This window comes from Heteronotia binoei, chromosome 6, assembly GCF_032191835.1.
Source record: "Heteronotia binoei isolate CCM8104 ecotype False Entrance Well chromosome 6, APGP_CSIRO_Hbin_v1, whole genome shotgun sequence".
Classification (NCBI taxonomy): domain Eukaryota; kingdom Metazoa; phylum Chordata; class Lepidosauria; order Squamata; family Gekkonidae; genus Heteronotia; species Heteronotia binoei.
Genome location: NC_083228.1, coordinates 35,895,941 through 35,920,209, shown reverse-complemented (window position 1 = coordinate 35,920,209; position 24,269 = coordinate 35,895,941). Strand labels below are relative to the sequence as shown.

Sequence of the window (24,269 nt, the reverse complement as noted above, 5' to 3'; positions counted from 1 at the left end):
ACAGCTTTTCTGTGCTGAATTCTTTTACTTAGTCTTGTATTTTACCAAAATACATAGATGCTTTTCAGTAGAAGTATGTCTTTGATAATGTCTTGTAGGAAATGTCTACATTTTAGTATTTAACAGTGCAACTATAAACCAAAGTATACCCTTCTAAGTCTATTGTACTGTTTGTCTTGACGTTCCGTTTTTTTCCTTTCTACTGCTTTACAGAGCTCTTAGCTACTAATTCCCCCTTTCTAGCTGGTAGTAGAATGAGCCTCCTATGCTCATTTGCACCATATATGATGTGGCTATCATCTTTTTGTGTGTTCTTGCTGATTTTGGCCGCCTATTTCAGAATGCCTGAATGATTTGTAGCATGTGTGTTTTCATGCTCTGCCTGCTATTTTTACCCCTTCACACCTCCTTAATCAGTCTGTTAACTCTCATAAGCATCAATATTTTGACAGTAGCTACTATGCTGTTAGAATACTACCACTGGTTGTGGCTCCAGATGGGAGTATTTACCTGTGTAGTCATTGTATATACAACCAGGGCTTTTTTTTTTTTTTTTGGAGCAGGAATGCAGTTCCAGCTGGCTTGGTGTCAGGGGGTGTGGCCTAATATGCAAATGAATCCCTCCTGGGCTTTTTCTGCAAAAAGACCTGCACAAAACAATGGTGGCATCAGGGGGTGTGGCCTAATTTTCAAATGAGTTACTGCTGGGTTTTTTCTACCAAAAAAGCCCTGCATGTAACATTGCGCTGGAGAGCATTTCTAAGATCATTGTTGCCATATAGCTCACCTATAAAGCCTCTCTCCCTTTCTCTCTGGATTAATGGTGTTGTCAGAGTAGTTCAAAAAGAGGATTATCTTTCCACGGACTCCATTATAAATTCATTCTTTCTCTGTGATTTAGTCATATGGTATTTCTTTTGTATACATTGGTTTTGTTTTTAAAACAAAGTACAGTTCTGTGTACAGTCACTGAATACTGTGTTATGAGATGACAGTTTGTAACTTGAGCATGTGCAAACATTTTTTGTGGTTAGGAGTTGGAATGAATTTTTAGACTTTCACGTAATTTTATTTAAGGTCAAGAAATCGAAGTTACAAAGCCCATAATATCAATGGCTGCTCTGTAAATGCTTGGGGATGGGGAACTACACTTTCTGGAAACAATGAGAATAAATTTGTTTTCATCCTATAATTGCTTCTTTTATTTTTAAGCTCTGGAAAACAGAGCTAGCTGATGGCCACACCCAACATACTGGGAAATCTACATTCTATTGGCACTCTCGGTCCCATTCTCTAGTCTCTGCAGACTGCAGTGAAACAGATCTAGCAATGGTGAACTGTGTTAGGCTTAAAGTTCTCTAAAATGGGAAATAGTTCCTCCTACATAAGTTACAGGATTTCTGCAGATGAACTGGATTTCCCAGTATGGTGTTACTCCTCTTTGCTTAAAAGCTAGTGACATTGCTTTGTACGCCGAGAAATGCAGCTGGGAGAGTAAGCTGTGACTTCGGTAAGAATTATTTATTTAAGAGCTTTATCTAGGCATATATATAATTTACAACTTGGGTTGTTGGTTTGCTGCTTTCTCTGTTGGCTTTTGATGCAATTCCCCGTTTCTGACAAAATCAAAAGGAAAGAGATTGAAGACTCTCTTTTAACACAGCAGGGATACTTTTGCTAAAGCGTGAAAGGCACATGGGACTACATCTAAAAATTAGTCTGTGGAAGTCTCCTTTGCATGCATACAGGAAAGGCAGTAATCAGAAGAGGAGGAGGAGAACAAAGTTTCCTCAGTTAACACTGGAATAGTTGTACACATTTCAGTATTCAGTAGACCTCTTGAGTACTTAGGAATGTTAAAACATACAGCAGAAGGTTTGAGAAATTAAAATGAAAAACTGTTTTAGAGCACATTCAATTAAAATTCAAGGTTAATATAGTTCCAAACATATTACTTTTATTTATTTATTTTAAACAAACAGAATATATATTAATTTTATAATGGCTGTTACAACCATTGTTGATCTTTATGTAGCCCTGAAGGGGTTTTTTTTGTCTTTTTTTAATCTTTTATTGGGGAAAGGTGTCATTTCTGAATAAATTTGCACAATTTTCCTTTTTGAAGCATCTTCATTTATGTTTTGTCAGCAGTAATCTCTATATAAAGCATCCCAGTCTTGGGATCTCTTATGTTGCTATAGTTAACTTGCCCTGGCTGATGATGCCTCTTTGATAGTCACTAGGTGACTCACTGCATAATAGGATTATGACAACTGTCATAATTGTATATATAGGAAATAGGAAGAGTACTACGTATTTTTAGCATCTTTAAATGCAGTGTAGGTGTCTGAAGCAGGTTGTGCCAACGCCTTGTAGTGTATTAGTTCTCTGTGGATCATAAACTAGTGTGCGGTTTACAATTTAAAGTCCGTTGTATTAATGATTCACTGAAAGTGCTGTCTTATGTAGACTATACTCTTCTAATTCAGTTGAAATCAGGGGGCTTAGAAGGGCTTAAGACTGGTCTGTAAGAAGGCAGTTCTGCAGTTCTTAGGAGCATTTCTCACCTGTGGATAAATGAACATTTTTAAAGCAGAAAATGTAATCTTTTTTTCCCTCATACTCTTATCAGCATGACATTATCCCATTTAGCAAATGCAGCTTTTTCACTTGGATATAAACTGTGCCTGGGGGGGTCTTCAGGATTTGTTATAGATTCTTGTGGAAGCTGAACATATTTTAAATCTTTTCTGTATAAAATAATATTACAATGTAAAAAAAACCCCTGGCATTTAAAAATCACTAGGAAAAAGCTATATCTGAAAACACAGCAGACAAGTTACCTTTAAAATTCAAATTCAAACTTTTATAAATCTGTTGTAAATTTACTTTTTGCTGCAGTTTTGCAATTCCTAAATGACAAGAACCTTTACTTTGGAGAATTGGAACTTTTCTCCAGTGAGTAAACAGACTGATTAAAAATAAAATCAGTTGGCTTCCAAAAAAGAAAGCAAAACCCTGTGTGCTGTTTCAGGCTGCACTGAAAAGCTTTGTAACATAAGGAGAGATCGTAACGTGAAGTAAGCTTTATAGTTTAACTTCAATACAATGAATTTAAAAGGACAGTCATGGAGGCACAGTGATGAGTTCAGAGTGTTGTACGTTGAGCATTGTGGGGCCTAACAAGTTGGAGGAAATGTGCAAAAGCAATTCATGTTGAATGCATGCTGAAGGTGAAAGGGCAAAGCAGATTCAAAGGCTTGAAAGAAAGAAAACAGGAAAAGATAAGGTGTCAAAAGGATGTTCAAGACCTTCAAAGAATACCAGGGTTATGATGCAGAGGCAGGCAATGCAAATCATCTCTGAATGTCTCTTGCCCAAGGTGGGGTTGCCATGTCATCTTGACGGCACTTTCGATGACCTTCACTTTTGTCCCTGTGAGGCTTCCATTACTCTGCTCATTGTGCATTCTGATTAACATCTATATGCCTTTGTCCATGACTGATTCTCAGTATTCAAGCACAGCTCTTTCATTTTCACTATAGTACTACACGAGTTAGGAAGTGAAGATAGGGATACCAGTGGGAGATGACTGGCCTGAGGATTCCAATACTCCTGGGGAGGGGAAGGTATGACAGTGGGAACAGACATCGATATAAGGGAAGTAGACTGAAACAAGGTGGTGCTCGGCCGCCTTCCGGTCTGTGTCCTATCCCAATGGTGACAGGTAGTGGGGTCAGGCTGAATTACTCGCCTCTGTCATTGGTGTTATGCAATGCCAGGTCCATAAATAATAAGACCTCGGTCCTCCGAGAGTTCCTGCTCAAGCAGGATGTGGACCTGGCTTGTGTGACTGAGACCTGGGTGCGAGAGGGAGACACTGTGGCCCTTTCCCAAACGGTTTCCCCGGGTTACTTGGTCTTTCACCAATCATGGACTAGCAGACGGGGAGGAGGGGTGGCTGTATTCATATGAGAGGCTTACTCCTTTAGGGCTCTCCCGGTCCCAGAGATCAATGGTATTGAATGTGTCGGTCTGGTGTGGGACATTGGGGAGGGGTTGGCGATATGGCTGGTGTACCATCCGCCAGCGCTTTACCATCCCTGACCAAGGCCGTAGCAGGCTGGGCATTGGAGTATGCAAGTCTTGTGATCCTGGGTGACTTCAATGTCCATGCTGATGACGTGGCCTCCAGTAAGGCGATGGACCTAGTGTCATCCATGGCAACACTGGGACTCTCCCAATTCGTTACATCGCCCACTCACCAGGTGGGGCACATGTTAGATTTGGTCTTTGCGGCTGGGGTTTTGGTGGACGATATTACTGCAGAGGTGGTGCCATAGTTGGACCACTTTGCCCTCAAGGCTCTTGTGAATGTTCCACCCCAAGCCCGTTTGGGCAGCAAGCTTATTTTGGCTCACTTGCAGAGTCTAATGGATCCTGAGTGGTTCCAAACGGCTCTATGGGATCCCTGGCCCCCTGGCAATTTTCTTTATGACCTGGTTGAGTCTTGGCAGGGCTGGCTCTCCAGAGCCATTGATGAGATAGCACCTTGGCACCCTCTGCGCCCTCATGTTAAACTGGCCCCGTGGTATACCCCGAAGTTGCAGCAGCTGAAACGAGGGCTCAGACGGTTAGAGAGGCAATGGCGGCGTACTCGAGACGAAGTGACTAGAACATCTTATAGAGAGTTTATGAGGGAAAGTGGGGTGAATAGTACCAGGTGTTCCCTGGAGAAAACTTCCTCTGTAGCCAGGCGGATGCCTGCGCTGCAAGTAAAGGGAGAAATTAAGATCAGGGCAGTAAATGGTTCATATTACTAGAAACAGCAGGGCAGTGTAAAGGCTGATTGTGGTAATGTGAAATATCTCTGCGGTATTGCATAACCCTAGCCTTGCTCAGGAAAACGGGAAGTGTGAGTGTGGTTAAGTTAGCTAACAGATTGGTGTGGTGCCATATAGTGTGACAAAGCAATGCATTTCACCCCAGGAGATTCCTGGAGACCCCAAAGATGCTATTTATTAATCAGGGAAACTGTAGTTTGGTTTGTTTTATGATTGCAATGATACGGCCGTGTGAGGCTATGTAGGAAGAGCTAGTGCAGAACGCGGCAGTCAGGCTGTTACTGGGGCTCCCTAAGTGGGAGCACAGCCGAGGCTGCGGGAACTGCACTGGCTGCCATTAGTGTACCGGATTCATTACAAGGTGCTGGTTATTACCTTTAAAACCCTATATGGCTGAGGACCTGCCTACCTTAGGAACCGTCCCTCCCCATATATTCCCCAGAGGGTACTGAGATCTGGTTCACAAAATCTGTTGACAATCCCTGGGTCGAAGGAAGAAGATGATATTGGATTTATATCCTGCCCTCCACTCCGAAGAGTCTCAGAGCGACTCACAATCTCCTTTATCTTCCTCCCCCACAACAGACACCCTGTGAGGTGGGTGGGGCTGAGGAAGGCTCTCACAGCAGCTGTCCTTTCAAGGACAACCTCTGCCAAAGCTATGGCTGACCCAAGGCCAAGCCAGCAGGTGCAAGTGGAGGAGTGGGGAATGAAATCCGGTTCTCCCAGATAAGAGTCCGCACACTTAACCACTACACGAAACTGGCTCTCCAAACTGAAAAGCTACAAGAGAAAGGGCTTCCTCGATTACAGCTCCCCACTGGTGGAACCAATTGTCAGAGGAGGTGCGGGCCTTGCGAAGCCTTGCCCAGTTCCGCAAGGCCTGCAAGACTACCATCTTTCAACTGGGTTTTTCTTAATGTGGAATCTATTGTACCGTCGTCACGAAAAAATTGTAAGATGGGTAACATCGTGACTGTAGCATCAAACTAACTTGATGGAACTAAATTCAATAGTTTTAATGTATGATAATAGTATATATAAGTGAGTTGTAATATGTTGTGTAAACAGTTTGTTTTTTAACTATTGTAATGTTTGTATATTATATTATGCTATGTGAACCACCTTGTATATTATGTTATGCTATGTGAGCCACGGGGAGGGCGAGATACAAATTAAATATTATTATTATTATTATTATACCAGCCTCCAGGTGGGACCTGGGGATTGCCAAGAACTACAGCTCATCTCCAGACTACAGAGATCAGTTCCTCTGGAGAAAATGGATGCTTTGAAGGGTGGGCTCTGTGGCATTACCCCATTGAGGTAATCCTGTCTCACACAGTAGCCAACCACTTCTTATGGATGGCCAACAACAAGGCATAATGGCTGAGGCTTTCCCCTAATGTTGCTTCCTGACTCCGAGATTCAGAGGGTTAGTGGGCTCTGAATGTGGAGGTTCCCCTCAACCACCATGGCAAGTAGCCATGGGATGACATATCCATGAATCTATCTAATTCCCCTTTAAAGCTGTTTATTCCGCTGACCATCACTACATCCTTATTTTAATCACTTTCTGTGTAAAGTAGTATTTCCTTTTCTCCTTCCTGAACCTACTCGCCATCAGTTTCATTGGATGCCCTTGAGTTCTAGTATTTTGAGAGAAAAATATCTTTTCGTCAGCTCTCTCTACCCTGTGCATAATTTTATAAACCTCTATCATGTCTCCCCTTAGTTGTCTCTTTTCTAAACTGAAAAGTCCTGAACTCTTCATCCATTCTTCATAAGGAAGAAGCTCTAACCCCCTAATCATCTCAGTCAACCTCCTATAGTTTTTCAGCTTTGCAATAACCTTTTTGCGATACAGTGGTTAGAACTGTACACAGTATTCCAGATGAGGCCACACCATAGATCTAATACAGTATCAGCTGTTTTATTCTCAGTGCTTTTCCTAATAATCCCTAACATAGAGCTTCCTTTTTCACTGTTGTAGCACACTGGGTTGACTCTTTCATTGAGCTATCCACTATGACCTCCTCTCAGTGTTAGCAAGTTCAGACTCCATCAGCCTATACTTGTCTGGATTTTTTGACCCAGCGTGCAGCACCTTATGCTTACCAGCACTGAACTTCATTTGCCACATTGTCATCCACACACCCAGTTGTGAAGGTCCTCCTGGAGCTCTTCACAGTCAGCCTTGGTTTTCACCATCCTGAATAATTTTGCATTGTCTGCAACCTTTGCCACTACACTACTCGCCCCCTTAATTCCAGACCATTTATGAATAAATTAAATAGTACCTGCCTCAATAACCATCCTTGTGGGATTCCACTGATTGCTTCCCTCCATTGTGAGAACTGTTCAATTATTCCTACTCTTTGATTTCTGTCATTTTTTAATTCATGAAACATGCGGGCACCACTAGTCACTTTCGCAAACAATCCCTTTGTTTCTTTGTCATCTAAAGTCTCCACTGATTCTCTGGCTGATTTCCTGCTTTGGGTATTTATTTTTAAATATTTGTTTCTCTTGATGCTTTTAGCAACTTGCTCTTCAAAATGTGTTTTTGCATGCCTAATTATTGACATATTTCTTTTGCCAGAGCCTGTGGCCCCTCTTGTTCAGTTCATTGGGGTTGAACCAGTTTTTAAAAGAAATCTTTACTTTTTATAGCTTCCTTGACATGAGTTTTTTGTTTCTATTTATATATCCTGCCCTTTCCGCAAGCTCATCTCTTTTGTATAGATTTGGCCTGTCTCAGAAAGGTCCCCAGTGTCTTACAAATCTAAACCTGTTCTTCTGGCAACACTTTCTCAACCACACACTGAGACCCCAGAACTGGCCAAGTGCCCCTTTGAGAATGCTACCTTTGAGGTCCAGGATTTTAACTTTCTGCCTAGTAACCTGATTTTTTCCCCCTCAGGACCACGCAGCTACATTCCCCAATATCACTGGTGCCAACATGTACCATGACTGCTGACTCCTTCCCAGCACTGTTGACCTATCTAGACATTGCATTATGTTCGCAACCTTCAAATTGGGTTAGGCAAGTTATTATGTGGTCAAAATGCCTGTCACAGACCCCACTCTCTATATTCCTAGTGATTGAATCACCCACTACCAGAAGCCCACTTTCCCTCATCCCCTCAAGGGTGTTCTCAGTATGAGAGGATATTGGTCCATTGTCCAAGGAACAGGTCCCTTCTAAGGGATCACATCCCTCCTGCTCAGACTGATGCCCTCCAATCTGGAGGCTCTCATTCTCCACAACAGCAGAGGAGTTGTCAGCACAGGAGTAGGACTGTTCTGAGGGTCTCTTTTCCCTACCTGAGGGTCCCTGAGGGTCTCTTTTCCATACCTCTCTCTCTGCCTCAGCTTCTCCAGGTTGGCAGTCTTAACCTCAAGGGAATGAACTTGCTCCCCGAGAGCAACAAGCTACATGCAGTGAGCACACACCCACAATTTCCATCCAGTGGGTAGATAACTGTACATGTGGCACTCTCTGCAAAACACCGGATAGCCCCTGCTCCCGCTGCTGACTTTCAGCCTTCATAACTGGTTAGTGATTTTAAAGGTATGTAAAGTGATGTAGGGTCTCCAGGCCTGATCCCCCAGAGGCTTACACCTCTTATTTATTTATTTAATTCAATTTGTATCCCACCCTCCCTGCCGAGGCAGGCTCAGGCAACTCACATGGTCATGCATATGCATGAATACAAGCATACAATAAAACATTAAAACAGTAAAAACAATTTAAAACATAAAAACTGATATTTCATTTCAGGTGCTATGTTCTTAAGTGTGTTGTCTTGCTATTCCAGCTAGGTGTTCTCCGTAAAGCAGATCTTAATGGTCCAGATGTTCTGTATGGAGCAGATTGCAAGAGGTGGTCCAGATATTTTTTGGAGACTATAGTAGCCAGTGATCTAACTTGCAAATGCCTGGTGGAAGTGTGTCATCTTACAGGCCCTGCGGAACTGTACGAGCTCTTGCAGGGCCCTGACCTCCTCCGGGAGCTCATTTCACCAGTGTGGGGCTGGTACAGAAAAGGCCCTAGCACTAGTTGTCATGAGCCTGGCCTCTTTAGGGCCGGGGATTGATAGCAGGTTTTTTGACCCAGACTGAAGTGCTCTCTGGGGAACATGTGGGGAAAGGCGGTCCCTGAGGTATGCAGATTCATGGGCATATAAGGCTTTGAAGGTAAGAGCCAGCACCTTGAAACGAATCTGGTATGCAATGGGCAACCGGTGCAGCGTTTTCAGCACAGGTTGAATGTGCTCCCATAGGGAAAGACCTGTTAACAACCTGACTGCAGCATTCTGCACTAGTTGGAGCTTCCGGGTTTGAGACAAGGGCAGCCCCATGTACATTTTGAAGGTCAACCCCCCTGGCTCCCAGCAATAGCAATCAGAGGATGGGGCCATGCAAACAGACCTTGTTCAATGAGCAACAGACCAGAAAAAAAAAATCTAAGCAGACACAAACAAAAACACAATTCTCCAGCAGGCTACAAGCACCTACTCACCCTCAAACTCTGCCCTCTCAGAAAGCAACCTCAATTAATGCTCCCGAATAATTTAACAGCTTAGGAAAGCTTAAAAAAAAAAAACCCTCACCTTGCCAGCAGCTCTCCAGTTTGGTGTAGTGGTTAAGTATGCGGACTCTTATCTGGGAGAACCGGGTTTGATTCCCCACTCCTCCACTTGCACCTGCTAGCATGGCCTTGGGTCAGCCATAGCTCTGGCAGAGGTTGTCCTTGAAAGGGCAGCTGCTGTGAGAGCCCTCTCCAGCCCCACCCACCTCACAGGGTGTCTGTTGTGGGGGAGGAAGGTAAAGGAGATTGTGAGCCGCTCTGAGACTCTTTGGAGTGGAGGGCGGGATATAAATCCAATATCTTCTTCTTCTTCTGGTTCTTTCTCCCAGCCCAGCTGGCTCAGTTCTGCCATTTCCTCAGACTTCACCCCCATAATCTCTAGGAGTTTCCCAACCTGGAGCTGGCAGTCCTACCCCACAAGTCTTCACTGGTGTCTAGGGAGGACGTGGTCACCCTATGTGATGATGGTGTGGTTGACTTGAACTATAATATTTGTTTACAGTCAAACAGGAATTCGTGTTAGTGTAAATGCCTGTAAAAAAAATATACAGGTTCAATTATAAGCTGCAATACTTAGCTCCAGTCCTCACCGCAATTCATAAAAACTATGTGACTAACTGGGGCAGAGATTTCCTCCCCCCCAAGCAGTAGCCTCCGCCCTATTTCTGTGGCCCATGCCAAGCTGCTTTTGAATTTTAAAACATGCTGTGGGTGTGGGACAGAAGGACTGCTTTTGAAACTACTGTATCCTAGGTCAAGCATGTGACCATTTTCTAAATTGTTTCTCCTTATGTTATGATAAACTATTACAGCTTGTTAGTTACGCTGAAGTGAATTTAATAGATAGTTTCTACAAAGCAGGGTTAGAGTGGTCATTAGTCCATCTTAAGTTTGTAGAATAATTACCTTCTCATGTCACATGGCAGAGCGGCTAACTTGTTAAAGTTAGCATTTAGCTCTGCAAGAGCACAACCTTTTGACAAAAAGAAATTTGCTTAGCAGTTTTGTGTCTCTCTTCCCCCACTCTCCTACCTCAAGTTTTTTCCGCTATATAAGATGCAATAGAATTCTGTAGTCTTTTAAAAATGAATAGTAATTGCATTTGAGCTGTAAGTTAAGTAAAAGCAGCCAAACAGGAAAGAATGTGGCAGCCTATTCTCCTGTGGATGTGTTGGCTTGGAGAATTCTCCTGTTGAGGGTTGTAGATGATTTCACCCTTGACTTTAAAGCAGTATGCTTTTTAGTATATTGCCAACTAATAACTTCAGTTTGTGCTTCCCTGCCTAAGTGGTGGTTACAATGACATTTTAGGTAAATATTCTAGAGTGTTCTTTCAGTTTCAGAAGCCTTTGTGTAAAATTATGACTGACAGTATGAATAGTTTTGGAAAGAAAGGGTTGTGTTGTTTTGGTTTCAGATTTCTTGAATTGACATGTTCTAACTTGTGAAGGGTAAAAGTAATCCTTTTGTGACCCACTGAAAATAATGAATAAGTACTAAATAACTTTCACTGGTCATGTTTCCCCTTGGCTCTCCTCCCTCCCAATCTATTTGGCTCATGCTGTCAATTTAAGTGGATATAATGAGTCACTGTTTGTATTGTTACAACTTTGTAGAAGTGCTTCGAAATCTTAATATTTTAATGTTGTGGTAAGTACCCAGCTTGCTGGGGGTAAAGTGTAAATGACTGAGGAAGGCAATGGCAAACCACCCGTAAAAAGTCAGCCATGAAAACATTGTGAAAGCAATGTCACCCCAGAGTTGGAAATTATTGGTGCTTGCACAGGGGATTACCTTTACCTTTAAACTGTCAAAGAAGGTGGAAATTCTGTGTTGGAAGTAATGGCCAATATTTTTTGTTATGAATGCCTCTTTAAGGCCATGTATTTTCACAGGGTATGAAAAGGAGAGAAAGATACTTTGTAGACTTCCCAAAAGAAAGGGAACGTGTACGTTGTTCACCATAGAGGTGTTTTTGAGAGAAGAGAATGAGCAGGATTTCAAAGGTCCTTAATATACTTTAAAGTGGTAAGGGAGGAATGTATAGCGTTGCATCCAAATTAATAAGTGGAGCAAAGCTTGTGGAATGGGGTCCCCCTTCCCAGGCCCATAGCCAGAAAATTTCAGATGCAGGGCCCTTGAAATAAAATTCTGGGTGGAGGGGCCCACCACTCTGGTGGCCCCCACTCTCTCCACAGCGGTTGCTCTGGCGGCTCTGCCCCCCTCCATGGCACCTCCCCTCCCTCCATCCCACCTGGTGCTCCTGGTGCTCTTTCAAGGCATACCCCCCGCTGATCACCTGTTTGATTCGGAAAAGCAGCACCGATGCTGGCAGCTCTGCTGCGTTCTACCTACTTCCTGCCTGCCTGCTCCTGGGACTCTTTCAAGGCTGCCCCCCCCCACTGATCAGCTGATCGCAGGGAAAGGCAGTGCCAAGGCTGGTGGATGGGGGGAAGTGGAAGGGAAGTGAGGAGAAGGCAGTGGAGCCACTGGCCTTGGCACTGCTTTTCCCGCAATCAGGTGATCAGCCGGGGGGAGGGCCTTGAAAGAGCCCAAGAAGCCGGCTTCATCAGGTGGGAGGAAGGGGGAGGGGCCGCAGAGGGGGGCAGGGGCCATCAGAGCTGCAGGGAGATCAGAGGCTGCCAGAGCAACGGTGGCGGGGAGAGCGGGGCCGTGAGAGTGGATAGGAGAGCGAGGCTGCCACTGCCAGGAGGGGCCATACAGGTAGAAGGGGGTTGGTGGATGGAGGGACTCCTAAATTCACAGGATCTTCACTGCTGTCAGATGGCCATCTAGCCTCTGTTTAAAAACTTCCAAGGAAGGAGAGCCCACCACCTCTCGAGAAAGCCTGTTCCACTGAGGAATCGCGCTAATGGTCAGGAAGTTCTTCCAAATTTGAGCCGGAAACTCTTTTGATTTAATTTCAACCCATTGGTTCTGGTCCTACCTTCCGGGGCCACAGAAAACAATTCCACACCATCCTCTATATGACAGCCCTTCAAGTACTTGAAGATGGTGATCATATCACCTCTCAGCCACCTCCTCTCCAAGCTAAACATCCCCAGCTCCTTTAACCTTTCCTCATAGGACTTGGTCTCCAGACCCCTCACACCTTTGTCGCTCTCCAATGGATCCGTTCCAGCTTTTCTATATCCTTCTTAAAATGTGGTGCCCAAAACTGAATACAATACTCCAGATGAGATCTTACCAGAGCAGAGTAAAGCAATACCATCACATCACTTGATCTGGACACTATACTTCTGTTGATACAGCCCAAAATTGCATTTGTGTTTTAGCCACCGCATCACACTGTTGATCCAGTTTTAAGAGTGGTTATTCAGGAATAAGTCCCACAAAGTTCAGTGTAAGTGTGCATAGGATCTCATAGTTAGTACATTTGTAAAGTGCTTTTTCCTAAGGATAAGAGAGATAATGTGAACAAGTATTGTTATTTCCATATTGGGGACAGGGTTTCTTCCACCATGTAGGCCAGTGTGGTGTAGACATTAGAGTGTTACCATGAAACTCACTGTGTGGCCATGGGTGAGACTGTCTGTCCCAGCCTAACTACCTCACAAAGGTGGTGTTGTAAGATAGATTGGAGGGGGAAAGAGAGTCACATGTGCCACCCTGAGCTCCATAGAGGAAGGGTGGGATAAATTGTAATATACATCATAGTAATACATAATTAGCATTAGATGTTAATTTCCATATTTCAAAACCTTTGGTAAATAGTCCTGCCTTTCTTGAGACCTGGTTCTTGGCAGAATATTTTTTTTAAATGTACAGAGATGGCTACTTTAAACATGACCTAGTTCCTAGTGTATTAGGGCCAAGATGTCACTGCACCATAAATTACAATCTAACTAAATTATCTTGAATTAAGAACATTTGAATCACAGCATGTGCAGTTTGCTTTCTAATGCATTATGTCAGACTTCAGGCCTGAGGGATCAATCCCCCCCTTGCCAAAGTGTTGAAATCCATTTAGTGGCAAAATGACTCACAGCACAGGATGGTTACAGTTCATAATCACCAGCAGCATTACATGAGCAAAGTACACTGGAATATCTGACAGCAGATGTACAACTTCACATCTGAGCTCTTTATTCATCAAGGAATTTAGTGGCACAATCTAAGAAATGTTATACAAAGATCTGATCCCAGACAGCCAATTCTATTACCGTTATATAGGTAGAAGGTAAAGGTAGTCCCCTGTGCAAGCACCAATCGTTTCCAACTCTGGGGTGACGTCGCATCATGACATTTTCACGGCAGGCTTTTTGCAGGATGTTTTGCCATTGCCTTCCCCAGCCATCTACACTTTCCCCCCAGCAAGCTGGGTACTCATTTTACCTACCTCAGAAGGATGGAAGGCTGAGTTAACCTTTTATAGAAAAGGAACAATAAGGCTAGGGGTGTATGTTGTCTTTGTTACATTATTTTAAAGCTGCAGTTTGTACTGGCATGCTTATACTAATTTACTAGAAAAGTATTGCTGCAGGACAGCTGACTGAACTGGTTGTCTTAGCAATGAGGACCAGGGTGAAAATTCTTCTCGGGTCAAAACTTCCTTGAAAACAGGATACAGGCCTTGTTGTGCTGAGAGCTGCTATTAAGCCAAAGAACAATGCACTGTGGTTTATGTATTTACTTACTTCATTCATCTTCCTGCTCCTTTCTTGTTGAGGCTCAAGGCAGCAATCAAAGAATGCAATGGAGTCCAGTATAATGCATACAATAAACAATACAGTGAAACTGGATTATGCAGAGAAATAATGAAATAAAAACATGAATATATCCAAAGACATAAAGTATGGAGAGAAGAAAGAAAAAGAATGGCTTACAATTTTTTTCAATGAAACTACGTCCATTCCCTTCATAAAAAGCACCCCTCTGAACAATTCTGTTTTAGTACATCCCTGGGTGCGTTCACATGCACCTTTAGCTCTGTCTTACCCACAGTTCCCATTCTGATTTTATTAGCACGTCCAGACAACCACATCTGTCCCTCGAATGCAACTCGTCAGCATCCCGACTTGCCCCGGTTTGATGTCGGCGTTATTAGACACCGGAGAAAGTCCGGTCCTTTTCTGAAGAAATGGCACACATTTGGGTTATTCCTGTTTGGATAGCTCATGCGGGATACTGCCCCTTGGGATGTTTGGCATCTGCCTTCCACCCCTCCCACTTTTTTTTTAATAAAAAAATATTTTTTAAAATAAATTTTTAATAATTTTTTTTAATAAAAAAAAAGCCCCAGGAGACATGCGCACAACCAGATCATTGGGAATCTGAGGCGAGGCTTCAGCTTCTCTGATCAACACAGAATCCACGTGAGTGGAAGAACAAGGGGGGGAAAAATCTTTTTTCAATGTGGAGGATTTCCAGATATCATTGTCACTGCCCATTTTCAGAAAAGTAGTTCCTGGCAGTCCCCTAGCTTGAATCACCAACGTTAATTCCGGAAACTCCCCCCCCCCCTTTGAAGCAACGTTTGATTCCCCACCTCCCAACATTTGGGTGCATGTTTAATGAAAACACCATGGCAGGAATCACCGTATGATTGCTCAGCAACTGAATGAGAGTGAGACGACTTTGAATCTGCTTGATTGGTTGTGCACATGCTCCAAGAAAAGAGCGTGATAGCATTCAGTATATCTGATTGTTCAACAATAGGACGATATCAGGACGAGTCGCATTCTTAGATGTTCATCTGATCGGCTCTGCGTTGAATCAATATTCAGCGGTTCAAATTGGAGCACTGCATGCCCACTTTTAATATGACGTGTGACACCCCCCCCCCCCACGGTCTCCTATAGGAATGCCCTCCTGGACACTTTCATTTTACACATTTCTTCTTGATTTCTAGATGGGAAGTATTCCAGAGCAGTTCTCATTTTCAGCAGGAGCTCACAGGAGTGGAGCTGCAGAACCTCTAAATTTTATTGTGCTCTTTCTCCCACCCTCCAAAAAGGTACTTGCTTCTGCGCTCCATTGTTTTTTAACCCCCTCTGAGAATTTTGGTGAACTCCAAGATTTGACAAACTTTCTAATATCCTTCCCTACAAAAAAAGGGAAAATAACCAAAACATATAAAGCAGACAGATTGAAATCTTCATCATGCCACTGTGGCCACATAGGAGAAAGTGATTTTAAAAGTATGATGGGAGTAAGGTTTTATTATGACCAGGGTTTTTTTATAGCAGGAACTCCTTTACATATTAGGCCACACACCCATGATGTAGCCAATCCTCCTTAGTACAGGGCCTCTCCTGTAAGCTCCAGAAGGATTGGCTACACCATGGCCTAATATGCAGAGGAGTTCCTGCTACAAAAAAAGTCTTGATTGTGACAGTCATAATTCAAAAAGCATTTTTAAGGTAGATGCTGAGCTGATATAATTTAGTACACCTTTCAGTGATGTCAGGGGATGTGGCATATGCAAAGGAGTTGTGCTAATGAGCTCTGGCACTTCTTTTTCTACAAAATGACCCATGCTCCAGAGAATGCCAAGGGTCTCCTGACGAACTGAATGGGTTCTTTAGACTTAGGTGATTTACCACCATAAAGTGTGAGATCGAAAAAGAGAGCATAATTCCATTTCTGTATCTCTTACAGTCAACACTAAGTATGGCTGTCTGATTTCTGGAATTTAAAATATATATATGTTCCAGGAGAGGATTAGAAGGATGTTTGAGCCCCTTCTGGTAAGTGTCTGGTGTTCCTTACTAAAGCCTATCCTTGTGCATTGAAAACCATTGACCTAAGACAAACCACCAGAGGGCAAAAAAGATTCCTGAAAGTAATCATGCGCTGGTGGTTGTTCCCAAAGTAGGCCATGTTGTTTAAAATTCTGCAAGAAAACGAAGCTGTGGCATACTTTTTGAATGAATCAAGTTTCCACTGATTGTATTCATGGTAAGCTTACGCTTCCAACCCCTTTGTCTGTTTAATGCTCTCTTGCGTTCCCCACTGAAATAATAGTGTGTCAGCAGATTAGTGGCTCAGTTCAGGGAAGTCTGAGCGATTATAAAGCCTATAACATAATTCGAATGGATTAATTGATAGATGACAGCATAGCTGAAACTCATCAGTTATTTTCCCCTACATTGCTTTACTATAGACTGATCATGCTTAAACATGCTGCTTTGAGATAAGGGAGGGAAAGGATGCTCATGCAAGCCACTACTTTGGAAGTGAAAAAGGAGCTTACATCATGCTTTTCTCCTTCATTTTACTCTCACAAGAATTCTGTGAGGTGGGTCAGGCTGTGACTGGCAGAAAGTCATCCAGCAAGCTTCTGTGACAGAGTGATGTTTTGAGCCTGAGCCTCCCAGCTGCTAATCCAACACTACAGCTACTGTACATGGTTTTGATTTTCATATTTTCATTGCAAGCTTTTGAAATAGGCTTGGTGAAAGGTGGGTGACAAACTAGTTTGCTGCTTCCTTGTTTTTGTGTCCGTCTTCCCTAATGTGTATTTGTAAGTTTTTAAACATCAATATAGTTTATTATGGGAGGTGGGTTTTTGTTTGAGCTCTGGTTAGTGGAAATGTTGAGTACGTTCTCAAGGGGTTCGTTACTTGAACTGGTTTTGGTACTTCCCTTTTTGTTTTGTCACTCTACTTATATTCTTATTCCATCTTCAGTATCAATGTCAGGCTAGGAGTTGTCACTCTGTGATTCCAGAGGGGTTGCTTATTAGTTTGTAGCAGCAGAAATAAACAGAAACCTTGTGGGACTTTAAAGACAAGATTTACTTATTTTAGTGCAAATTTTTGTAGTCTGAAGTCCACTTCTTCAGATACAATGATTCTTCAGAATCCTTACCTTGCAGTTATTTTACATAGGGATGTGTGTATGGGGCAAGCAACAGGGTCAGAGGGTCATAAAATTCAGAGAAAGTAAATTTCTTTTTTAAAAGCATGTGTTTATTCCCAGTTGGGATTGCTGCACAATGTAGCATTGGTGGCATAAACTGATCATCAGTGTTCTGGATCAGTGGTTTGGAATAAATGCTTCTCCCTTTGCTTTTGGAGGCATTTAATCTCGTGTTGGTGGTATATTAATACTAGCTTTGGTTGCTGCACGGGATATATTGTGACTTCTTCCTTCAATCCTGAGTTTGTTGTGTGTGCTGTGTGTGTATGTAGGGAGAGAAACATATTTATGATCAAGAGAGACCCTGCCTTCCATCCCAGCATGAAGGTTAGAAGTAAACTGGTTCAACAAAGTTCCAAAGAATGGGTGAGAATTTCCCTTTGCATGGGATGGTTCTTTCTCAAGCCACCTTATAACAACTCAGAATTCATCTTTTAGTGACTGTGTTCCCAGCTTCGTTGAACCTGTTGGAGCTCAACTATTAGAGTTACTTGGCTTGCTGTGTATAAGGGAGTGTGGAAGATGCTTCCATTGGAAAGAATGATACATCAAGTGGTTTCTGCCTTGGATTATAAAACATTTCCATCTGAACTTGCAAGCCTGCATCTGCTGTGGTTTTGACAATGGCAAATCTGCTGTGTTTGGCATTACTGCTGGATTGTCTAATAATAATATTGAAGAACCATTGGAGAAATGTGAAGTAACACCAAATGGATTTTCTGAGAAAAGCTTTAATAGTACACTATTGATATTAGTACCACAGCATGTGTGTGTAGAAGTCAGTACTGTTTACATAGAATCCTTTTTGATTATTCTCTTAAAATGGGTTGTTGTTCTTTGTCACTCTTAGAGTGCCACACACATCACTGGCACTTACAGACTTATTTGTAGACCTTTTCCTCAGCCTCATGAGGAATTAAGACTGGGAAATGTTGATCAACAGAATGTAAATAGATGCAGCCCTTGATGCTTGTAAGACGGGCAGTTTTGAAGTCACAAGGTCACATTCATCTGTTGCAGCTTTGTTGTACACAAATTGAATCTGATGTTAAATAGGTACGCTGATGCCTTCTACTGAGCTGGTCACCAATCTGGGAGAGTTTATTTTATCTAGCATTAAAGAGCTTTAAAAACGCCATCTGTTTTGTCTGTTGCCTTTGTACCTCCCCCTCCCCCCTGAGAATGGATACTATCACTGTATACTGATTATTTTTCTTATTCAGGCAAATATTCTGAATAAAATTGGTTTACCCAGAAACCCCCGCTAATGGCATGCATTTGACTCTGCCAGGCCAAAAGATAGATTTATATTTGCCCCCAAGGCTTAATTGTTCTTTTGCAGGCTGCTGGGCTCTTTTCCTCGGGCCTTCAGCATATCCGGGCAAAAGGGAGCTTGGAAGCTGCTTGATTAGTTTGTTGCACTTTCCCTGATTAGATATAAGAGAGTATAAACTGATAGTTCCTCTGCGTACAGACAAGATTAACTGTGTTATTTTAAAGCCTTGTCTATATTTTGTTAGAGTGGTAACAATGATGGATGCTTACAGGAAAGAAAATAGAAAATATTTTATTTCTGCAGTGATTTTGCAGCACAAGCTAAAACCAGAAGCCAACAAAGTAGTTCAGGGGTGGCCAACAGTAGCTCTCCAGATGTTTTTTGCCTACAAGTCCCATCAGCACCAGCCAGCATGGCCAATGGCTGGGGCTAATGGGAGTAGTAGGCAAAAAAAAATCTAGAGAGCTACCGTTGGCCACTCCTGAAGTAGTTCATGTTCTTTCAAACTCAGGTCTCACTTTCCTTGTGTGTGGGGAAAAGATAAACTACTGTTAAATTGCCCTACAAACACTCCCTGTGCTGGAAACGTAGAGAAAAACTGTCCACTATTATCATCTCCAGGGATTTTTTTGTAGCAGGAACTCCTTTGCATATTAGGCCAAACCTGTCTGATGTAGCCAATCCTTCTGGAGCTTACAGTAGGCCCTGTACTAAAAACCCTGTAAGCTCTTGGAGGATTGGCTGAATCAGTGGTGTGTGGCCTAATATGCAAAGGAGTTCCTGCTACAACAAAAGCCCTGAAATCTCTGCATTACAGATGGGGAGGGGGTAAGCAGAGAGATTATATCCGGGTTGTGGGACGGTAATAAAATTGGACCCTGACCTGGATGCTTCAGGCTATCCTGGTCTTGTCAGATCTCGGAAGCTCAAGTAGGGTCTGCCCTGTTTAGTACTTGGATGGCAGGTCCTCTTGGAGCTCTTCATAGTCAGCTTTAGTTTTTACCATCCTGAATAATTTCGTGTCACATGCAAACTTGGCCACTATACTACTCACCCCTAGATCAAGACCATTTATGAATAAATTAAATAGTATCAGCCCCAATAACAATCCTTGTGGCACCTCACTGATTGCTTCCCTCCATTGTGAGAACTGTCCACTTATTCCTGCCCTTTGACTCCTGTCATTTAACCATTTTTTAATTCATGAAATGTGCAGGCACCACTATTCAGTAGACTGTGGATGTCCTGCAAAGTGGAAGAGGGCATGTACAACCTCTTACCGCATGGAGTTCATACCAACCTTGCCAACATCTTCTAAACTTGGAGCAGTGTTCCACACCTATGAGTGGTGCACACACATGGCCCCTTGATGTCATACAGCTGCTACCTACATGCAGAATGTCAGGAGGGGTATGTTTGGGGGAACACTGGCTTGCCTCTTTACTCTCAAGTAGCTGGTGGCAAATCCCATGTGGCCACTGTGTATTATGGATTTGATTCCCAGGCAGAGGATGCTTACTAGAAGGCAGAGCTTGCTTTTTGCCTTGCAACAATGTGCAGCAGAAAAACAGGAGGCATAGGCCAGGCTAGAACCCACGCCTCCTGCTTGCAGGAGAGGTTTTCAGACTGCTCACCCAGCTAGACCTATAGGAATGAGAAGCACCCATAGGCATCCTCTAGCTGCCTTGGCGTTTACCGCAGCTATATGGACTAGGGAACAGAAACAGACAAGGTGCCATGGAAGGGCACAAAAAGCATAACATGATTGCCAACTTTGGCTTGACAGATTCCTGGAGATTGTGGTGGGGGCTGGGGGGTAGCATTTGGGGTTGGGAAAGAGCTCACTAGGGATATGATGCCATGGAGCCTGAAGCTGTTGTTTTCTTCAAGGGAACTGATTTCTGTAGTGTGGAGAGAAGTTGTAATTCTGGAAGATTCCTGATCCCACCTGTAAATTCTCAGCCTAAATATAACCAACACTCCTGTCTCTATTCCCACATGTGCAAAGCTCTGAATCAGGCTGGCTGAATTCCTCATGCCATGCTCCATCAAACATTGTCATAGGGGATATTGATTGGTTCCAGTTGGTATGTCTTCTGAATACTCTGGCCTGATATACCATTATAGGGCTTAGTTGCCAGCTTAGGTTTAGGATGGCGCTCTAAAAATGCATTCCTAAATAGAGTTGCATATGTCTGTGACCACTGACACCAGTTGACTTGGCTTAGGACCGGTGTTCCCTCTAAGCTGAGTTAGTGTGAGCTAGCTCACAGATTTTTAGCCTCCAGATCATACATTTTTGTCTTAGCTCAGGAAGGATGACCCCAGAAAACTCTTATTTATGCAGTAGCTCACAAGTTTAATGCCAGTAGCTCACAAAGTAGAATTTTTGCTCACAAGAATCTGCAGCTTAGAGGAAATATTGCTTAGGACTGCACTGGAAACCACATAAAATCATTGCACAGTAATTTTGAAAAAACACAGCATTGAAAGAATTAACCACACAAAATATTTTGGTAAAGGTAAATATAATTAGATTGCCACTGCTGCCACCCGCTCAAAAGCCACCCAGTCCCAAAGCCAGCACTCAGTTCAGCACTTCATTCCCTTGCATGTGACCACATTGTGCTTTTATCCTTTACTCAAATGTGAAATTTTTAAAAGCTTGTGGTGTCTTGAAGATTAGCAGGATATATTGCAAAAGTTCGTAGATTTCAGATAGTTTATTTACTTCAGTTGTACCCTGCTTTTTTCCCTAATGGGGACTCAAAGTGGCATATATTATTTAACAATATATTATATAACATATAACAATCTCCCCTTCTCAGTTTTTCCTCACAATAACCCTGTGAGATAGGTAAAGATGAATGTGTGTGATTGACCCAAGGTCACCCAGCAGACTTTGATGGCTTAGTGGGCATTTGAACCACACTCTCCCCAATCACCACTGTTATATACAGGGATGGATGGATGGATGGATGGATGGATGGATGGATGGATAGATAGATAGATAGATAAATTTATTGTCATTGTTCTCCACAAAAAGAGAGCAACGAAATGAGGTGCTCTTCCACAAACATACCAACACATCAAACACACATATTCATATTCATACCATTTAAATACATCTAAAACCATTTAAACCATTAAAACCATTTAAACCATTTAAATACATCTAAAACAGATAAACATTCATAAAACCATTAAAACCATTTAAACCATTTAAATACATCTAAAACAGATAATCCTTCATAACCCTGCATTTAACCTAACCACAGCACTTGGATAGAAACTGTCCTTAAATCTGTTTGTCCTAGCCTTCAACACTCTATATCGTCTACCTGACGGTAAGATCTCAAATAGCAAATGGCCCAGATGTGAAGGGTCCCTTAGGATCATTTGTATCTTCCTTTTACATCCCATATTATACAGATCCACCAATTTTTTTTGTAGCAGGAACTCCTTTGCATATTAGGCCGCACTCCTCTGATGTAGCCAGTCCTTCTGGAGCTTACAGTAGGTCCTGTACTAAAAACCCTGTAAGCTCTTGGAGGATTGGCTGAATCAGGGGTGTGTGGCCTAATATGCAAAGGAGTTCCTGCTACAAAAAACCCCCTGGTTATATATTTATTTTGGGAAATTTGGGGGGGCAGGTTTTCTTTGTGTGTGTGTGTCCACCTGGAAGTCATGACAACCTTTGGTGACTGACCCCTACTGGTCGCTGAATAAAGCCTGCCACTGTCCTCCCCACTTGGTATTTCAAGGTGGTCTCCCATCCATGTACTTGTGAGAGTTGACCCTGCTTAGCTTCCAAGATCTGATGAGATCGGACTTGCTTGGGCTATTCAGGTCAGGGCTATTTTGGGAATTTTAGTGCTGCCTAATCTTGGAAATTTGTCCTAGACAGCTTAAAAATAACATAATAAAATATAACATTAAAAGTTAAAAATTAAAAATTAAAACCCAGCATTTAAAAAACCCTAGCCATAGAAGGGGCCTCACAATATACTTCCTCAGTAGGCAATAAGAGTGTGTGTTTGTGTGTATATGTACACTGCTGGGTCTGTTCCCACACATATGAAAATAGGTCATAGAGAAAAAAATCATGATCAGCAGACTGAAAAGGTAGTGAAATACAGTAGGTCCAAAATCTGATGTTTATAGTAAAAGCACCAATGTATACAAGATAAGCACTGTTGATGATCCCAAATCCAACTGGAAACGGGGGGAGGAAAGTTTATTTGTAGTCTCTCAACATATATTGTCTTTAGCCAACTTTTAAAATGGAGAAAGTTTTGGCTGAGATCTTAGTGCTGATTTGCAAACATGTACCTCGTTATATCTGGTTGCTTGATGATTCGCTACTAACTGGAGCCACTGGACTGTATTTGGTGAGAAAAGATTGAAATATCACAAGAATGCACATTTTTATTATGCTAATTTGTGAAATTGGCTTGTAAAATGAATTCCTCAGAATTGTTAGATTGGAAAATAGGGAGCCAGAATTATAGGTTTCAGAAGTGATGGGTGAAGGCTTTAGTAACAGGCTTATCTGTTACTGTGCAACTCTGTGTAGATCCTTTTCACCACTGTCCTAGTTATAGATTCAGGAAACAAGAGTGCTCCTTCAGATTCTTCCTGTGACTTCATAACATGGGAAGGCCTTTATGGAATCAATTCAGGATAGGAACACCAAAAGGTACACCATCTGTAGTAGACTCATGCTGATCCCCTGTTTTAGCTGTGTGCTGAAATGTTGTAGAACTGATCTCCAAGGTAACCACTGAACAGTGACTTGTATCCAACCATGCCCTAAAGTGCTTGGAATGTGGTTGGATTCTGGCCACTGTTTCCTAGGCTTGGTTTTATAGCCATATATGAGAAGCCATGTTTTCAAAGCAATTAAAAGGCTGAATGCTGTCCAGTGTAACAATCAACGCGGAGGTGTACATTGTGAAGAACTAGTGAATTTAGGCTGCGAAATATAATGGACTTGGACAGCCTGGGCTGAAAATGTTGATAGCCTTGGAAAGTAGCTCTCTCTTGGTGCAACAGAACTGGCTAAAATGGGATAATTTTGTGTGCATCACTGTCTGTGCTCGGAAGGCAGGGTAGATCAGGTTAATGAAGACCACAGCAACAATTATGACTAGGGTTGATTTTGTAGCTTAACAGTGCAATCCTAAACAAGTTTGTATCCTTCTAAGCCTGTTGACTTGTGGTCTTAGAAGGCAGTGCTTCGAATTACAGTTAATAGGGTATTTAAGTATTCAGCAGAAACTTCCCTCAGAATCTTAACTACTTATCAGATTGCAGGGTCAGATTACACTTCATCCAACAACTTCCATGGGAATGAGGGTTCTTCAGTGGACTCCGTACTAAATGGAAGGTTTGATTAAGTTGATTGTCTTTCATTCGTCTTAATAAGTGTTAATGTGTTTTGGTGAAGAAGCTGCTGTCCTCTTGTTTTGTAACCCTCTTTAGATATATATGTTCATTTAAAACAATTCAGACTACATAAATCAAATAGTTGTTGAAAACGAGGCAGATTTTTAATTCAGTGTGTGGCTACGTAACAGTCCATTGGCATTTTTCTTACTATTCTAGTCATTCTTTTATAGAACTTTATTTAACATAATCAAGATTGCATAATAAATTAACATAAATTCTT

General features: G+C 42.4%; 1 protein-coding gene across 3 annotated transcripts in view; it reads left to right on the top strand.

Annotated features, from left to right (window-relative positions):
- The window catches only part of SGMS1 (sphingomyelin synthase 1), a 113,238-nt gene that overhangs the window by 69,598 nt on the left and 19,371 nt on the right, over nucleotides 1–24,269 (top strand). The window contains exon 1 of one of the 3 annotated variants that reach the window (XM_060241253.1): nucleotides 1,488–1,510. The exons of the other annotated variants lie outside the window; for them this stretch is intronic. The gene's annotated coding sequence lies outside the window, so the exon portion shown is untranslated. Of the gene's footprint in view, nucleotides 1–1,487; nucleotides 1,511–24,269 lie in introns of those variants that run through there. 3 annotated transcript variants of the gene reach the window in all.